Source organism: Poecile atricapillus, chromosome 1, assembly GCF_030490865.1.
Source record: "Poecile atricapillus isolate bPoeAtr1 chromosome 1, bPoeAtr1.hap1, whole genome shotgun sequence".
Taxonomy (NCBI): Eukaryota; Metazoa; Chordata; class Aves; order Passeriformes; family Paridae; genus Poecile; species Poecile atricapillus.
The window spans coordinates 27,347,401-27,365,652 of record NC_081249.1 but is presented as its reverse complement, the minus strand read 5'-3'; the positions used below and the strand labels follow the sequence as shown (position 1 = coordinate 27,365,652).

The 18,252-nt window shown below is 43.2% G+C and overlaps 1 protein-coding gene across 2 annotated transcripts in view; it reads left to right on the top strand.

Annotated features, from left to right (window-relative positions):
• The window catches only part of LIMS1 (LIM zinc finger domain containing 1), a 67,906-nt gene that overhangs the window by 12,417 nt on the left and 37,237 nt on the right, over positions 1–18,252 (top strand). The window contains exon 1 of one of the 2 annotated variants that reach the window (XM_058851863.1): positions 14,978–15,068. The exons of the other annotated variant lie outside the window; for it this stretch is intronic. The gene's annotated coding sequence lies outside the window, so the exon portion shown is untranslated. Of the gene's footprint in view, positions 1–14,977; positions 15,069–18,252 lie in introns of those variants that run through there. 2 annotated transcript variants of the gene reach the window in all.

The following is an 18,252-nucleotide window of genomic DNA, read 5'->3' as shown; positions in this document are numbered from 1 at the left end:
GAAAATGTGTGAAAGAAAACAAAAATCAGAAAAGCAGAGCGAGTCACTGTCACAGGTCTGCTTGCTCATAGGGTCAGAGCCCAAATGACAGTTTGGTTTCAGTCTTAAGCAGCAGAGTGTTAAGAAGTTGTGTATTAACCCAGTGTACTGCTAACTGATAGAATTTAATTTACATTTTTAGCCCAGTAGCCACTTGGTGATGGCCTGCATGTTGTTCTTTGGTGCAAACCAAGTGGTTATGGATGGGTAAGCAGGGAGGAGGTTCCTGTTCACGGGGGCTTTTGTGAGTCCTGTCACATCTCTCTGAGGTGTGAATTTTACAGCAAGTGAGTTGTGTAAGGGAGCTGAGCTCTGAGTTGGGCAGTGGAGTTACTGCTGCAAATGGGTAGGGGTTGGAGTGGAGTTGGCATCCATGGAACTGTGGATTGTGGGGCTCCTGGTGACCTACCTCTGGCAGAGGTGAGGTCAGGGGATCTCTTGAGGACGCATGGGTCCCCTCTGAGGCTGGTGGTGTTCTGTACTAATTCAGTTTTGACAAAGTGAGAATACCCATTCAAGAAAGAAAGCAGGGCAGAAGTGCCTTGTAGCAGTGTGAGTGATCCACATGAATAAAAGACCTGCAGGAAAGTTGACATTTATACATCAGCTTGGTCAAGAGGATTTTAATGATGTATGATGCATCCCACAAGCTGTGGGGCTCTGGATCACCTGTGGCCAGGCAGTTCAGTACTGAAGAGGTTAAAGAAAGAAGGTGAAGATAACACTGTCGAAATCACTGTGGTTTCTAACGTGGTTTCTAAGAATTTATACCACATGCTCAGTGTTTCTTGCCTTAGTATTATACAAGTATTTTTCAGTGATATTAAGAACAGCACATTGGGGTTGAATGGTAAAAACAATATTTCTCTTAATTTGGTGTCGTCCACCTTTTTGCTATGAACTAGATTTGATTTTGTATGACTGTAATGATTTATCCATTAAGTTGCTGAAATCAAAGTCTCTGTGAGTGTTGTATTTTTTTTTTTTTTTGCATTTCTAGGTAATTTATGATGGTGATTTCTGCTGAATGCTGAGCAGTTGGTTGGGCTGCTCTGAGCTACCTGTTTTTATCTCCTTTATAAACGCTTTTGGAAAAGCCAATTTCTGAAGAGGATAGTTGCAAGGCAATGTTAGTTAGAACAGATTTACTGCCCTTGCAGTATCAAGTCAATATGACAATAAACAGATGATTGGACTACTTTTGGTTTCACACTGCAGCATTCCTATTGTAACATCCCAAAAGTTGAGGGGGTGGGAGAGGGAGTGCTTTAATTAGTGGTTGCTAAAAGCCAGTAAAATGAGAAGGATAACTGCTGCAATGGGATTTTTAGAAGGGGCTAACATTTTTAGATGTGTTTTATTCCAGTGAACAGTACTGGCACATTTTGTTTAGGCTATAAAGACCTCTGATTCCTATCCCGCTTTCTGAAAGATAAAAATATTGGTAGTTTTCAGGGGCACACTGGTAAGTTTAAGCACAGCTTAAGGCTGATCCCACCTGAGAAGCTGTGAAACGGGCTATGCTTAAGCTGTGTCTCTGAACTGTGATTTCAAGGAGATGGCAACTTGCTGAAGGTCAGAGAGCAAGCCAGGAATGGTATACAGATTTTGTTGTTGTTTGTTTGGGAAAAAGAAAGCTTAAAAACAAACACACACGACCAGCAAATGAAACAAAGGAAGTCTCTGCTTTCCCAAACGTGTTGCTCTTAAGAACATCAGCAATGAGGTACTCTTGAACTGGGATTTCATCTCCTGCCTTATGAGGGAAAAACAGCCCCTGTTGCTCCTTAGTGGTAACTGGTTTATGAATCCTTTGTTTTTATGCTCTCACTTCCAGGTTGATTGGACTGATTATTCTGTGTTTGGGAAGGTTCCTTTGAGCAGTGAAAGCATACATTAATGATTGGCTTGAAGATGAAGCAACCTTCTCCCTGAGGAGGCTGTTGCTCTGAGCCCAAAAGCAAGGTGTTCTCCTGTCCTGAAGGTGACGGCAGCATAGCACAGTCCCCCCCAGTAATTTTCATCCCTCCCTTTGGGTAGGTATGTGCCATTTGGCATGGTTGGCCTATCTTAACTCCCTAAACTTTAATAAAACCATGCATTTCAATTGCACTTTATCCACATACAAAAAACGTATTTATTAAGATCACTCTATCAGAAAGGAATTCAGTGAGAAATCCTGTGGCTGTTCTGACAAGAACAAGGAAATTTTATCTTCATTTCTCTTTCTTCCCTTTTGCTTCTTCCAGTATATAGTTGCTGTTCCATGGTTCATTGCCCTGGTGATTAAATCTGAGGGCTGAGTTAATTTTATTTTTAATGTCTTTTGACATTTATAGGCTGAAAGATGTGCAAATGGAAAAAGCAGAATTTAAAGGAATTTTGGGCCACTTTGAGCATTTTTTTGAAAAAATGTTTTAATTTCAAGTTTTAGATACAGAATAGTTCAGGATTATTTAAATATGGATAATTAAAAAGCTGGTTTTCTGTAATAAACCCAGAAAGAGAGGGCATTGGGTTAAGAGTCCTGTTTTGGGAACCAATGAGTATCTGAAGCTGTTCTCATTCATGTCAGCAGAAGTTCAGAAACATTTTCCCAACCATTTTTTTGAAGGTGCTCCCCTGAGTCTCACTTTCATTTCACATATTGTATTTCATATAATACTGGTGTATGTCATCTTCTCTGGCTTTATTACTGTCTTGAATTCATTTACTGGAATTCCTGTGCTTTCTCTTAAGTATCTGCTCTTAACCACTAATAAATCTGGAATGTGCTGGGACTTGGTGGGATGTTGGACTTTACAGGGTGAAACTTCATTGTTTCCCGTTATGGGCTGTGGCTTCCAAAATACCAATTATGGTAATTGCTTTCTCCTCCTTCCCACCATCCATCATCTGAACTCCTCTCTTACTGCATCAGCTTTTTCTAAGCAAACTGTCTCTGCTATTGCTGCCTTTGTCTCCACATCCTGCTGTGGGAAAAAGATTCCCTGCAAATCCCATCTGCACTGAACTGCTTCATCTGCAATGACTGCAAGAAGTTTTAAGTAACTTGAAATGGCACAGAAGAACAGTCAGAGGCCCAGCCTGAAAGATAAAATTTGAAATTAGAGTACATGTCTGACATCTTTTACTGAATTCTTCTTGTTGTCACTCATTTTTTTGTTGTTGTTTTTCTCTTTTTGTTTCATTTTAAGTAGTTAGCATAGGTAGTTTCTTTTCACATTTCTGTAAATCCCCCCCCCCCCCCCCCCCATTTTGAAGCTCAAAATTTGGTAATAAATGTGTCCCATAAATCACAGAATTGTGGAATTCTTAAGGTTGGAAGGGACCTCTGGAGATCATGTTGTCCAACCCCCTTACCAAGGCAGGGTCAACAAGAGCAAGTGACACAGGAATGAGTCCAGGTAGGTTTTGAATGTCTCCTGGAGGGAGATTCCACAACCTCCTTGGGCAGCCTATTCCAGTGTTCTGCCACCCTCAATGTAAAGAGGTTCTTCTTCATGTTGAGGTGGAAATTCTTGTGTTTTAAATCTCTAGTTGTCACAGACACCAGCGTTAATTAGTGGGTTTCTTTGGCCCCAATCTGACCAGCTGTCTCTTCCTGGGTTGCATGTTCACAGTCATGGGGGAACTAAAAATGACAAAAAACCTCTGCTTTGCTCCCAATTGTCCCTGCTCACATTTCACAGCGTGGCTGTGATGGGGTGGTCTCTGGGGTGAGGCAGGGAGCAGGGCACACAGGAGATGCTGTGGGGATATGAGGAGCTGAGAGCTATGCCTGAGCTCCTGGCTGCTGAGTGGGGCTGTCTTGGGCTGTTTAGGGGTTTTTTTTTTAATGAAAACTTTCTCTGCATTTTCTCCCCCCTGAAACTGAAGGAGCCCAAATTATTTTTCCATATGTCCATTCAGATGAAAATGCTTTTCTTCCTCTTTTTCTTTCTGCCGAAAGAACTACTGGATTTTTTTTGGAGTAATATTCAAATACTTTTTTTTTTTTTTCCCCCCTCAGGCTTGTTCTTTATGTTGGACTGATGCCTCATTTTTCAGTAGCAGATCAGAGCTACCAAAAAAGGAGTCTGAGAGACAAGCAAACTTCTTAAAATTTAGTTTTGTACCCTCTTAATGCATCAAGATTAGTAATTGTATGTTACTGACATTACTATGATCTAAAAACGGTAGTCAAATAAAGATGGTTTAGGCTGAAACTTTTTTGCTGTCCTGAATGAATTCTGTTATGGGCTGTGTTCAAAGTGGCTTGACACCCTTGCAGATCTGTATTACTTAAAGAGCAGGAAAGTCAATTTTGCAAATAACTTCTTGTTTTTGGAATATCTAGTACACAGAACTCACTTTTACTTTTTGTCAGGCAAAACATCTGGGGATTTCTATTTCTTCTGCTAAGTCTTATACTCCAGTTAGGGTGGTGAGGGTTATTCTGAAACATGTGCATCAGGCTTTTTGAGCTGTATGGCAGCACTATTTTCAAATCAGTTCATAAGTTTTGAGTGCCTGTGGAAGTTAAAGCACGTCTGTCTAGGACTTATATTATCCTTATCTATTGCTATCATTGATATAAGTGTATAACTTGCCATAAGGAAATTGATTAAGGTAAAAAATAAGTATATAATTGTAATACTCGTTCTGTTACTGCTCTTGTTCTTCTAAGTTTGCCCTGTTTTTCCATACAAATAAAAATGACCTGTACCTTACCTCACACCTGATGTTGTTGATCTTTTTACTTATTTATATGCTGAGTATTTGATGTGCTCCATTACTTGATAACTTGCTATTTTTATAGCAGTTAGAAGTAAAGAGAAATTGAAATGGGAATGCCTGTTGTTAGAGGAAGCATGAATGACATGCCAAAAACCCACTGCAGGTTAGTACTGACCTCAGACCTCTGTTTTCATCTGGTTGTTAAAGGTAAACCATGACAGTAATTATTTATCTGAACATGTTTGTTTATATTCATAACACATATGTGACCCATATTTAGGTTGTCTTTAGAATCTCTGTGAATGCTCCGTCCTTGCATTCTTTCATTAAGGGTGTGTATCCACAGAGGCTTTAAAAATTACTTTTAAGGGAAAAAAAAAATCTTGAGAAATACCATACACTCTTGCTTTCAAGAAGCCTTGTGCTGTTTTTCTTTTGTTTATGTTTCCTTTTGTTTTCTTTTTCCTTCCTGAGACTGATGCTACCTGAAAGTTGCCCTGGAGTATTTGGTAGTGGTACTGGCATAAGAGCCTGTGTGCTGGGCCAATACCGGTGAGCAGATGACAGTTGCTGTAACCAGCTCTTCAACCCCTACAGTCTCCTTGTGTGATGTTGGAACTGCATGCACACAATTTGTAAATAAATAAATAAATGTACACATACTGGGGATACGAGCTTAAAATTTTTTTACTGATAAAAGTACGCAATAAAAATAATTTGGAGACCAGATCTCTAGCAGATGGAAAATCAGTTTTCTTTTTTTCCCCTTATTTGCCACCAGATTATGGCCCTGCTAAATTCAGCCTTGTGCAAATATGACCTCCTCCCAGCTTTCAGACACTGTGTTATGAGATGCATCCCCCAGGTAATTTGGCTGAATGTACCACCACTTCCCCAACAGAAGACATAAATGAAGGGGTCTGGCTGAAAGGGAAGCTTGTTTGCAGCCTGCCTCACCAGTGCAATGAATTGAAATGCATTCACATGATCCCTTGCCTTTGATTTGAATGGGAGTTGGCTGGTTTCCCAGTGCAGGCAAAAGAGCTGTTCTCTTCTCCTAAAATGAAGTGCCTGTTTCTGGTGCTCCATTTACTGATGACGGTTAAGGGAAGGACTAGGCATGGGTGACTGGGGCCAAGGGGTGGCAAATGTGGTGCTGTAATTGTCAGGGCTGGCAGGGTGCAGCAAATGTGGAGATGAGGTGTTTTGTGCGATGTTCCCACTGATCCACCCCGCTGTGCCTCCGGGCCTGGATTCCTTCTGTCCTGCCACTCCTTTTCTCTTGCAGAAATGCTTCCCTGCCCTCTTCAAAAATGAAAATGCAGGAGCCTGCCAAGGTGCTTTGGAGGATGGCCTCTGGTGGGCTGCAGGAGCATGATTGCTCCCCATGACAGCTGAACAATGTTCAGGTGCCTCTGCAGCGCCACCCCGCATGGAGTTATGAACATGAATTTGTCCTAATGGCCATCACAGGAGCACCCAAACAGGCCCCTGCTGCAAGGAAAGCACTTCCCCCTCTTCAGACTGCCTAGTCTGAAAAACTCAGAAACAGGAGTAGGAAAAGGAGTGGGACAAACAGATGGACATCCCCTGTCTAGCTATGTCCCCATCCAGCACTTTCAGATCTGGCTCTTAAATGCCAGAGACCCTCAGACCAGCCCGCAAATGGGCTGCAAATCCAAACCTGGGGCGGGACTGTGCTGCTAACGATGGCTTTGCTTGAGACCCCTGAAATCCTTCCCTTTTGCTCAAGTTAAATTGCTCCATTTCTTTTCTCTTCATTTTTAACTAAGCAACCTTTCTGCTAGAGTGTATCTCCTGACTTCGTGTGGTCTGAGGCAAGGATGTGAGTCCAGAGCAGGATTTGGTCCCCTGTGCTGCACCGTCCTCTGCTCCCGAGTCTTTGATAAGTGGTGTTGCCTCTGTCCCAGCTCCAGAGCTGCCAGCTGAGTTCCACACCACCTTGTCTTACAGGAGTTCTTGAGGACAAATAGTGTTAAGGACCATGAGATGCTTAAACACTATAGAGTCAGATCTGTATGTAGCAGAGGGAAGTAGCCAGTGGAGGACTGATAGGTAAAGCAGTCATCTGGGGAATGACAGACTGCCTTGACACCTCTTTCTTCCTACCTAAAATAAGGAAAATCAGGTAAAGCTGCAAGAGGGATACAGTTCTGAAAGCACAGCACGTTTAATATTCCGCAGGTGGAATTTCAAGCAAAAAAATGTTGATGTTAAATTAATTAGTTATAATTTATTATTCCGTAATAAGCAGTAAGGTGATCAAATGTGATTTATAAGAAAAGTATTCTTGTTTCCCCTTTATGATTGGTTTTGTTACAGCGAGCAGAATGGAGTGTTACCTTAGTTTATCTTGCAGACAAGACTTTCCTGCTTTGCTATAAAGTATCCCAATTTTTCAGGGGAAAAAAGAATAAGATGCTGATGTCAGCTTGGAAGGTTATTGCATATCTACTGTCACATAAAGCAGAATTGATAGCAAGAGCTTTAAAATATGTACAATATGTGCATTGACTTCCTACAAACTGGCATTCTTCACAATTCCTGGTAGTAGTTATGCCAAAGTTTGTTTGTAGGGTCAAAGACAAGATTTTTATGGTGAATAATTACAAATAAGTTCTTTTGGTTTTATCTTCTGGGTGGTATCTTCTTGCTCCTTACAACAGGGAGCACGCAGTGGTGCCTGTGTTGCTGCACACAATGCTGCACCTTCCTGCTGTGCTGCTGGAAAAGCAACCATACGGAAAGTCCCTGGGTAAGCCACTTGTGAGGGAAGAGGAGAGTGCTGAGGAAGGAGGGGAGGGTGTGCAGGGACTGGCAATCCCTGTGGGTAACAGAAGGGAAACTCAATTATATACAAGGGTAATTTCTGCAGATCCATGACCTCACTGCTCTTGACCGGAGTGGGTGTAGTTCTTGAGGTTTACTGCAATGGTACACAAGACAGACATGTGGACTAGGAAGGGCTGTCTGAATAAAAGTATTTAAGGCTATTATGACCTTCAGAAAGAAATGTTGCATGCGTTTCCAGTTGCTTATAAAATCCTTCTGCTTGGAGTAGATGAATTCTTATACAAGTCTTTGCATTCGTCATTTTCTCTGTCCCCAAAAATAGAGTGGGAGAAGGATGGGAGAGGAGAGCAGCATGGTGGCACAGAAGTTGTCAGTGCCACACATATGTGGTAATAATACCTGTTTCTTGAGAAATATTTGAATAGGCCAAGCAGTATGTAAAAAAACCTCGAAGGCAGTTTCATGTTGGAACATTTCTTCAAACCTGGGACCCAGCTAATAATGTGAAGGAAGTCCAATAATCAAAACACTTATTCATAGGTGGGGTTTTTGAATTGCAGAGCCCATAGGCTCTTTCTGAGTCTATAAAGTACTTTGGAGTCTTGTGAGAGAGTGTACTGAGAACACTTGAAATTTTAAAAGGTGACTCACTGTATTTTCCCCTCCAAACAATTAAGTTGTTTCATTGAGCTCATCTTCACTGGTCTGGAATGTAATAACTTGTTTTTCCCTCTGCTGATGTCTACATTTATTCCTCTAATAGTATTCTTAAATGTAATACTTCTTTGTGAACTTTTTTGTGCTTCAATTGACCAGCAATCCAGAAGTTCATAGCTGAACGGAGGATTACCACAGACAAATAATTCTGTGAAGCTTCTTAGTCTGAGCAGTGAACAAACTGCGCTTGAATGAAATCCAGTGTTTGCAGTGCATTTTCACTCGGGTTGGGACAGGCATTTATGCCCCAACTCTCTCTTCTGCCCTGTGGTCCAGCCCTGGCCAGGTGGGCAAGTCCAGACAGACATTACCTTGGCTGATCCTTCATCCAGAGAATTCTGAGTTGGCTCTGAGATTCAAGGACAAAGTTAATGTCTGCTGGTGCTGTGGACGCAGGGATTCCTTCACAAGCCAAGCCACTGCCTGCATTTTGTGAAGGCTGGGGAGTGGGGCAAGCCCTTGCAAGGTGAGACAATGCCAAGCACAAGTTACTTGGTACCATTGGGAGGGGGAAAGAAGTCGTTTATATTCCAGACTCCTGATGGGTGGAACAGTGACTAGCAGAAGGGAGGTGTGGCAGAAGGGAAGCAGAGTGGCCGTCTTCAGCCAGCTGGCCTCAGCTTGGTGGCAGCAAGCCTGGGAGGCGAGATCCCTGGGCTCCTGCCAGCGAGTTTGGGAGGAAAGCAGCTACTGATGGTGTTAGTCAGTGTGACTGCTGAGTGCTGTTCAAAGGGCTGGAGCACTGTAACAGGGACGGATTGGGTGTTATCTCATTTCCTCTTTCACAAAACCCCAGGGAAAAGGGAGAACATTAATGAAACCCTGGAGCTGAATGGAGCGAGATCCAGGCTGAAATGTGTGAAATGTGTGAAAAAAAATTTCTCTCAAGAGATTTGTTTTGGTCCTTTTGTACTATTCCAGAGGCATAACCGTCCTGGTTGCATGTTGTTTATTTTCCCTTGGCTGCCACTGTTCCTGTTTAATCCTTAAAGATAATAATATACATTAGTAATGGTGAGGAAGAATGCTTTTCATAACATTAATGTCAACCAGTGTGATACAATTTCTCTAATATTTTGGCTAAATACTGTGCACATTGTGCCAGCAGTAGTACTTGATGATTCAGAGACTGCTGTTTGGCCTATTAGGGATGCTTTTTCAGAGCTCATGTAAGAGGCCCCAGAAGACATCCAGAAGATTTGCCACAGTATTTATATTTGAAGATCGTGGCAAAACCAGGCAGCCAGAGAATGAAAGCTCAGTCAGCCTAACTTTGAACCCTAGCAAGCCATGAGTGCAACTAACAGTCAGTATATAAGCACTTACTGAATAATACAGCATTAAAAGAGCCACACGGATTTCTAAGAACAGATCATTTCAAAGCAGCCAATTTTCCAGGTCTGGCAGATGAGCGTGCCTTATAAACAGAAAGGAAGAAATAAATGAGATGTATCTGCTGATGTTGTCTCACACAAACTTCCATAGTCAAACAAGAGAAAGAGGCTTTAGAATTCAAGTAACGGTGATTGACTTTGTTGGAGCACAAGCCTTGCAAATTCTCTTCTGTGTATCTACTTGTCTGCTCTTGTTGTTGTGGACCATTCTCATAAGTGCTGCTGATACCTCCTCCTGTTCCTTCATCATCCTCTTGCAAGGCATATTAGTTTGGACTCAGTGCTTGGTTTCAAGAGAATCATATTGCAGTTTGGAAATAACAGTCTAGGTGAAATTGCTGGAAGGGAGGTATGCAGCTGTGTGAAAAGAAGCATTTGGATAGGAATTGATGTTTTGACACAGAGCCACCAACAGGACCCCCCTAAACAGAACCTGCCTGATTGCACATACCTTATAGGAATTCTCTCCTTTACCACTTGCATTTAACAGCTTGATCAGTGACTTAGATGCTGCAGCTAAAAGTTGGCTTACGAAGTTTGTGGACGTCCTTGGCTTGGAGAAGCCTTTAGGGATACAGGAGATGAATTTAAAAGATCTTGGCAGTCTGAAAAGAGGCTCCACAATCAAGAAGTAGAAATTTCATGGAGAGAAATGAAAATAGTTGTACTCATGAAAGAGAATTCAAATGACCATGGGCTGGGCCATTTGGAGGATTATTAAAATGCCTTATCATGTTTTATGATGTGCCTGCAGAGAATAACAGATCTTATTTTGGAAACACTTCATTTAATATACAGAAAGGTCGACCTAGATTATTTTGAAGAGGCTCTATGTTTATTACTGAAAAAGCCTGAGAGTCGTTGTCCTGCCAGAGGAGGATAACAGAGAGGCCTTGTTGAAGCAACAATGCACTTGAAAAAGATTGGAAATGTACTGGCTTGTGCATGCTTCTTTACTGAAACCTAGGAACAGGGTTGTATCCATGGATGGAAAATATATTTTGATGGTATTTTAGTGCATCTGTAGTCTCTGTAAGTGAAATATAAGGGATGTGATAGCCCTACCCAGGAATTAAAGTCACTTTTTTTCTCTAAAGCAGCATTTCCTCCTCCAGTGTGCTGTTGTGTCAGAAAGGAGACAGGTACAGTGAAGTAGGTAGTTGAAGTCAGGGATCCTGAAATGGGACTCATGCCCTGACATACCTTTGATGTCAGTTTGGCTCACAGCTGTGCTGTCCATGCAACAGGCTGTGTGCATCTGTGTGCATCTCCCTGCACATCAGGATGCAGCTGCAAGGAGCTATCCAGTTGTGCTGGGTATTATGTAGCCATCCTGTTTGTCTTCCCCTGTGGTGGGCACTGCATAGGAGGAGGCTGGGCAGAATGGCACAGATGTTGTCTTACTTCTCAACACCTTCTTAACATTCTTCTGGAAAAGTCAAGCCTTTCTCCTATTACTCATAAGCATTTTAGAGGAGGGGAAGCTTTTGACAGCTCCCAACATCGAAGACTTCCTCTGATCAGCTGCTGCAACTCCAGTCCTGCAGCACCAGGTTATGCCATCTGCTCGTGGCCAGCACAGGGGTCCCTGCAGTCTGCTCCTGCTCCAGTCAGCTCTGCCACTGCCACTGGGCCCAGGAGAGGACGCATGGCGAGGAGAGCGGGCCTAGCAGTGAAGCTGGTGTTTCCCATCACTTCCTAGCAAGGGGCCCTCAACTCAGCAGTGTGGGTCATCCTGCTCCCGGCCTGGCTCAGGTGCAGCAGTAACCCTTCTGAAAAAGTTGTTTAAATAGTGCAGTGGGTTCAAGGGAAGACAAATGGCTGCTTGTCCTCTCGTTAGGAGAGCAGACTATTTTACTTGGTTCCATTTCATAGAATCATAGAATTTGGGATGGAAGGGACATTTAGAGGCCATCTAGTCCAATGGCCCTTCAGTGAGCAGGGACATCTTCAACTCCATCAGGTTGCTTAGAGCCCCATCCAGTCTGACCTCGAATCTTTCCAGGGTCAGGACAGCTCCCAGCTCTGTGGGAAACCTGTTCCAGTATTTCACCACCATCGTAGTGAAAAATTTCTTATTTGAGCTGCTGTGATTGTGACTTTTTACCTGAACTGAGTCAGTCTGATTTGGAAGTCCAGCTCTGATTTACGTAGATTTGCTGTTAGCATTTGGTGGCCTGGGCTCTGCTTTGAACGGCGGCTGTGATGACACTGACAAGAAGGACTGCAAGAGGAACTCCGGGGGCGTTCGGGGCTTTTTTTCCCCTGTTTTTTGAGCAGGCTTCGCCCTTCCAGCCAGGCAGTGTGGGGCGGGTGGGCGCTGCGGGCAGGGGAGTCCTCGGCGGGACGGGGGACGCGCGGAGAGGCGGCTCTCGGGCTCCGCCTGCCGGTGCGAGCCGGGCCTGGCCGCCCCACGGCCCGCGGGTCCCGGGCACGGCCCGCGGGTCCCGGGCACGGCCCGCGGGTCCCCGGCACGGCCCGCGGGTCCCCGGCACGGCCCGCGGGTCCCCGGCACGGCCCGCGGGCGGGGCGGCTGCAGCCGGGGCCTCCGAGAACATCATGAGGGAACATCTCACTTCTGCTGAGCTGGAGGGATACTTGCTGCTTCTTCCTCTCTTGTGCTGTGTATGGCACCCAGTGGTCCTTTGTCCTACAGCAGCTGCATTCACTAACCAACCCCCCAAACCCAGTCTTCTCCCATTTTGGTGGCTGGGAGAGAGCTCTTGAGAGAGGAAGACATGAGCTAAAGCTCCTTGCAGCTGGGGGGAAGGTGAAGGAGGAAGGAGTGTATGGGGAGGGGGAAGGAAGAGCGTCTGAAGGAGAAAAAAGGAACTTGGCAGTGAGCTCCTAGGTCAGGTCAGCCATCTCTTGTATACACCCTCGGCAAACTGGAACAGCTGAGGCATGAGCACATACTTCCTTCTGCTTGTTTTGCCCCGGAGATGGTGATTTCAGGGGGTGATGAGGCAGACAGCTGCAGGGTGTGACTGTCTGGCTTCTCCACCAGCTCCTGGCAATGCAGGCACCTCAAAGGTCTCCTTGCAGAGGGTGGCTCTTGTTGCCTGAAGAAGAGAGGACACTGACTTGTCCAGAAGCTGCAGTATTGAACATCCTGGAGCAGCTCTGAGGAATTGGCTCTGCCTCTGTTCTGCAGTTCCAGTTCATGTTGGCTTGCTAGAGGAGCAAAGAAAAATACTTTGCATCTGTGGAAATGTGGATATGAACCAGTGGTTCCCTTCCCTAGTTATCTTTTTCTTGTAGACTTACTTTTTGGTCTAATTCTATGCCTAGTGTAGGTCCAGCCCCCTCTCTGTTACCTCAGGAGCTTCATGATCACTGCAGAGCCACATCTGCTGACTCCTTTCACGGCAAGCCCTGGTGCCAGGAGCAGCTGATGGGCTTGGCTGAACTGTGTGACTTTGTCTGGAGCTGTTTGTGTGACTCTGCCCTGCACTTCCCATCTGGGCAACCACAGATTGCAACGATCTGTCAGTGCCTATGAGCATGGTCTCTCTCTGGGGCTGGTCTTGTTCTGCACCCAGTGGCCATCATTTTGTTCACAAGTTTTCTTTTAGCGCTTCCCTTTTGGAAAAAAAGTTGGTGAGAAAAGAAAGCCAACTATTGTGATGTGAACAAAACTGAAAAACATGGTTTAGCCAGGCCAACTGGTTAATGAATTGCTCAAACATGCTTTAAAACGTTATTTGAAGAGTTAATGCTTGTTTTCCTAGTTCCCTTTTAACGGATGCTTATTCACATTAACCATGAAGTGTTGCAGCTTTTACAGTTATCATGAATCAACAAACTGTCCTTGCCCTTTTATAAAAGCAGAACTGCTGGCATATGAGCAATATATTAAATAACATGAATTGCAGTAGCAACCAAGGCCTCTTATTCTGCATATCTGGTGTGTTGTGATTTTCTTCATCCTCAAGAACAAAATACTGTTACCTTGACAGGAGCCACATTATTTTTAAGAGACAAAGCTGTAGTGCATTTTTCCTAGGAGGATAACTGTCCAGTGATAAGTTTATCGAAACTTTACTGCCGCTTTTGTACTTGAAGGGTGTTTGCAGGAAGAGATAAGAAGTTCATATGGGGAAGTACTATGTGACAGTATGGGAAACAGCAGCTTGGAAAGATAATTTACATTGTTAATTTGTCCACAGAGAAGGGTTAGTGATAATGTTAAGTGGCCTGAAGACAGAAATAGGAGCAAGAAACAGGATGTAGAGACATGATGAAGGAGAAGAAAAATGCAGTTCTGTTGGTATGGCATAGCATTATTTTGTGTATATGGTGAAAGCAGGTGGTAAGGAAACTTTCCTGTCTGACCATTTGGGAGGGCACACTGGCAGTCAGGGGACCGAAGCCTGAAGCCGTACTGCTGTACGAACAGAGATGGGGACAAGCTCTGCCTGAAGCATGTCCTGCGTGTCCCCTGCAGAGATCAGGTTGTGGCCTCATTTCTTTGTCACTTATGGTGAGCAAGGTTTCAGGCTCCGCTTGTTACAGATCTATGTAGCAACTGGTGAGGAAAGGTTGATTTTAAGGGTATTCCTGCTTTAACCTGCAAAGGATTGCCTGAGGCCTTTGAGGTGTGCCAGGGATTCAGATTGCTTTATCAAAACTGAGTTTAAGTCTCTGTCCATACGAGACGTATCTCAACACTTGTTTGTCTGGGCAGGTTAACTACCCTAACCTCCTCTGTGAGGTGGGGGTTATTTTTTGTCCCCACTTAGTCCTTGTCCTGTGCTGAGGTTGTCAGAGATGGCAGTAGTCTTGCAGTGTGTGACGCTGTCTGCCTTCATCTCAGAAAAGAAGAAAATCAGAGGGTATTCCTCTTTCTCAGCAGGTGGGAAGGTGGGGAGATGCAGTCTTCCCACTCCACATGGCACTGACAGAGATGCTTGTGATAGGTTCAAGTAGCCCTGCTTGACTCTTTGCTGCTCATCAGTGATTCCAGGAGTTGCTCTTCCCATAAAAGGACCTGGAATGCTGTTCTGCTGTTCTTACAGTTTTGTACTTCTGTACCATGCACTGATGATATAATGAAAGTCGTAGCCTTTCCTATGAGGTGGAAGGTTTGCTTCCTTCTCTGTCTTTCTCCATCCTTCGAGATGGAGAATTGGCATGGCACAATTTGTGGAGCTGAACTGTGAATTTTGGTAGATTTATCCTCTTCTTTACAGCATCTAGTTTTTACAGGGTCAAAAAAGGAAGTGGTTTACTGAGTCACTTAAATTATTATTTTTTTTTAAATTTATCACAACTACCAGTAATAACCACAGGGAAAACATGCAAACAGTGGGCATTTGATATGAAGCTTTATATGGGAAAGGCTGCTCATTGTGAACGTGCTGCCAGCGAGGCTACAGGCTGACAGTAAGTGTCCACCTGGTCACTGGGGCTGAGGGTCTGGCTGAGGCATCTGCTGGAGTGAACATTGTGCTGCCTTCTGAGCCAACAGCCTGGCTGGGAATTGTATGGACATTTAGTCATTCACAGGGAAATTCTTGGGAGCAGGAGCCATGCATGGGAATGGTGATAAACAGAGTTAGGAAGAGGACTTTTACTTGCTGGGTTTTATTACTCCTAACATCAAGCAGCATGGTAACAGAGCTTTCAGCAAAGTTCTTTGTTGTTTTTGGAATGCACAGAGGTGTTTTGATATTTCCAGTAGTTTTTTATCCCTTTCTCACTGGGAGTGGTTTCAGGGACACTATTTTGTCCCCACCCAAAACAGAGGATTCACGATCAGTTTGAAGATACACCATTGCTGATGGGTTTTCTGCTAGCCAAGGAAGAGGAGACTGCAACGGAGTAATTGAACCCAAAACTGTAATTCCAGTGTAAGGAAAAGATTTGTTTCACCTGTTCCAGAAATTGTGTTGTTTCTGGTGTGGTTGTGTAACCACAAGGTCAGTGGTCAGTAAGTTTGCCAGTGAAGCAAAACTTTTACTGTAGCGCAGCTGTGCATTTTTGGTTTAAGGCTTTTGCTCTTAATTAAGATTAAGAATCTTAATGCACTTTAAATTATTATGAAAAATCCATATGAGATCATATTTTTATGTTTTATGCTGAATTCCAAAGTAATTTTTACAGCATTAAGGGAAGGGGGGGATGTCTTTTCCATTTTACATCATCCTGAATGTACAGTTTGAATTACTTTCATATCTTTTGCACTGTGGGTTTTTTTTTCCCCAGTACAGATTTTTCTGCTTGGATGTGAATTACAAGTTTTAATAATTTCAAAACCAAAATGTAAGTACTTAAAAATTAAGATTTTTTAAAAGTTGTTAGAAATTGTACCTTGCCTGTGATTTTCAAATGTTTTTACATTTATTCAGCTTCATTCTTTGTAGACACCTGATCTACTTTCTGTATTCTGCTTTAGAGAATATATTAGTTCTTATATACAATAAACCATCATACTACAGATTTCTGAGCACTTAAAGATTAAAAGCACTTAAAGAGATTAAAAAATCTCTAGGGAAGCACCATTTTCTACCTTTTTTGGAAATGCTGGTCAGAGTATAGAACCACTTTTCAGTATGTCTGACCCGTGCTGTCTCAACTGTTTTCTCTGTGCCCTTACTGCCTCCTCCCCTTTCCTCTTAATGTGTTTTCCCTGCCTTGGTTTTTTGGGCAGTAGGGACTGTGTGAGATGGCTGAGTGGTGTGTTTACAGGCATGGAGTCAGGATCATTGCTTCTTCTGGGCTGCTAAATTGACCATCCCTAAGCATACAACCAGCAGCATTCAAAGGCTCTGGTGCCTGCCCTCTTGGGAGCTCAGGGTTGGATTGTCCTTCTAAAACACCAGCCCTTGGATCTGTGAAGTAGTGTCACCTACTGCTTTCATGGTTGTATTTGTTTGTGCGCCAAGAGGTGGTGGTGCCTTCAAGCCACGTGCATGTTGTCAGGGTTACCAGCACCTGTTCCAGCCCTCTCATGGGGAGCCTACTGTCTTCTCTCCTTGGCATTTCATTTCAGTATAAGGAAAAAAAACCTTGATGAGAAGCTTTTCTTTCTCTGCTTGTAATGGAGCGTTAGTCATTTGAAAAGTATTTGTAAGACAGAAGGCAAAGGGTCCAGGAGAGTAATTGCTGGTAGTCAATAGAGAAAACAGTTTACAGGCTGCTGTAGTCTTATTTGCATTTTTTTAACTGTGATGTTTGGAGAAAAATTAAGATTTCCTGATAGTCCCATTCCTTTGATGAAAGGGCAAAGTCAGTTTGGCACCTGTTTTAAGATGTTTCACTAGCTCTCCACCTAAACTAGGGCTCAGCAATTATCTGATATGTCTCAGTCAGCTTTTCTGCACTCCTGGAAGAGCTTGCTGGCTTTCAGGACACAAACCTGACTGCCAGAGCAGGTATCTGGGGCAGCAGCTCTGGGCACTTTCCTGTTTCCTTCATTTGCTGCCTGTTTTCTAGGTCTGCTTCTTCTTTCTTTCTTTTTTTAATATCTTTTTAATTTTTTAATTTTTAATTTTAATTAAAATAAAATAATTGAATTAAGTATTAAATAAAAATAAAATTAATTTTTTTAACTTTTTTTTTTTTTTAAACTTGGAGTTTTCTTCAGTCTTTTGTAGCATCTACTGGGGAACTTCTAACCACCCAATAAGCCATGGGGGCTTTTTCCCTCATTTCTAGAGGTAATTTATCCCTTCATACATCATAATAGAATAAGTGTAATTAGAGTGCAAGTAGAAGTAAACTTCTTTAAAGATAAGACTTTTCAGCTTAGGATCTTCATGCATCATAGCCAAGGTTCTTAAATGCAAAAGGTGGATTTCTGACTGGCTTTGATAATCTCTGTTGGGAAGAGGCTTTCAATTCCAAGACAATAAAAATTACTCTGAAGGGTGGGTCCTGGATCTAGAAATGCCAGTTGGGAATTGCTTGTGGGTTTTTTCCCATGTGCTCTAGGCTGTAAAAATTAATCTAAACTGTGGTTTTATTGGCTTTAAACTTTCCCTCTCCTCATCATTTTGGTGTGGGTTTTTTTTTACTTCCTTTTTTAAGATGTTACCCCATGATATACAGTGTCTATATGAGTAATTTTACCCATTTTAAGGCATCAACTGTTTACCAGCTTGTCACTCTTTTTTTTAAGAGGCTTACGTTCAAATTGCAGGATAAAACTGACTCATGCTGTGTCACACTTTGTTCTTTGCACACCTACTCATGCATGGATCATCTGCTGATTAACGGCATAAATTTCTGTCTATAATGCCAACTTGCGTCTTCACCTGCTGGTCTCTCATTCATCTCTGCTCTCAGCTTGCCTCCAATCTGACTTACTAAAGTATGTGTGGGTTAATCCTCTGGCTGTAGGAAGAAATACCGGCATGAGAAACAAGGCAGCATTTTCCCAGTAGAGGGAGGTATAGTAAAGCTCAGCCAAAGTAGGTTTCTGCTTGTTGGAGAAAGTGTGCTTTTTGCAGGGCTTTTTCCCCCTGCTGAATATAACAATCCATGGAGCAGCATATGGAGAGAGCTTGGAGAGGAATAGCAAAATACCTTGCTCCACGTTCGGGCAGACAGATTTTCCCATATTCAC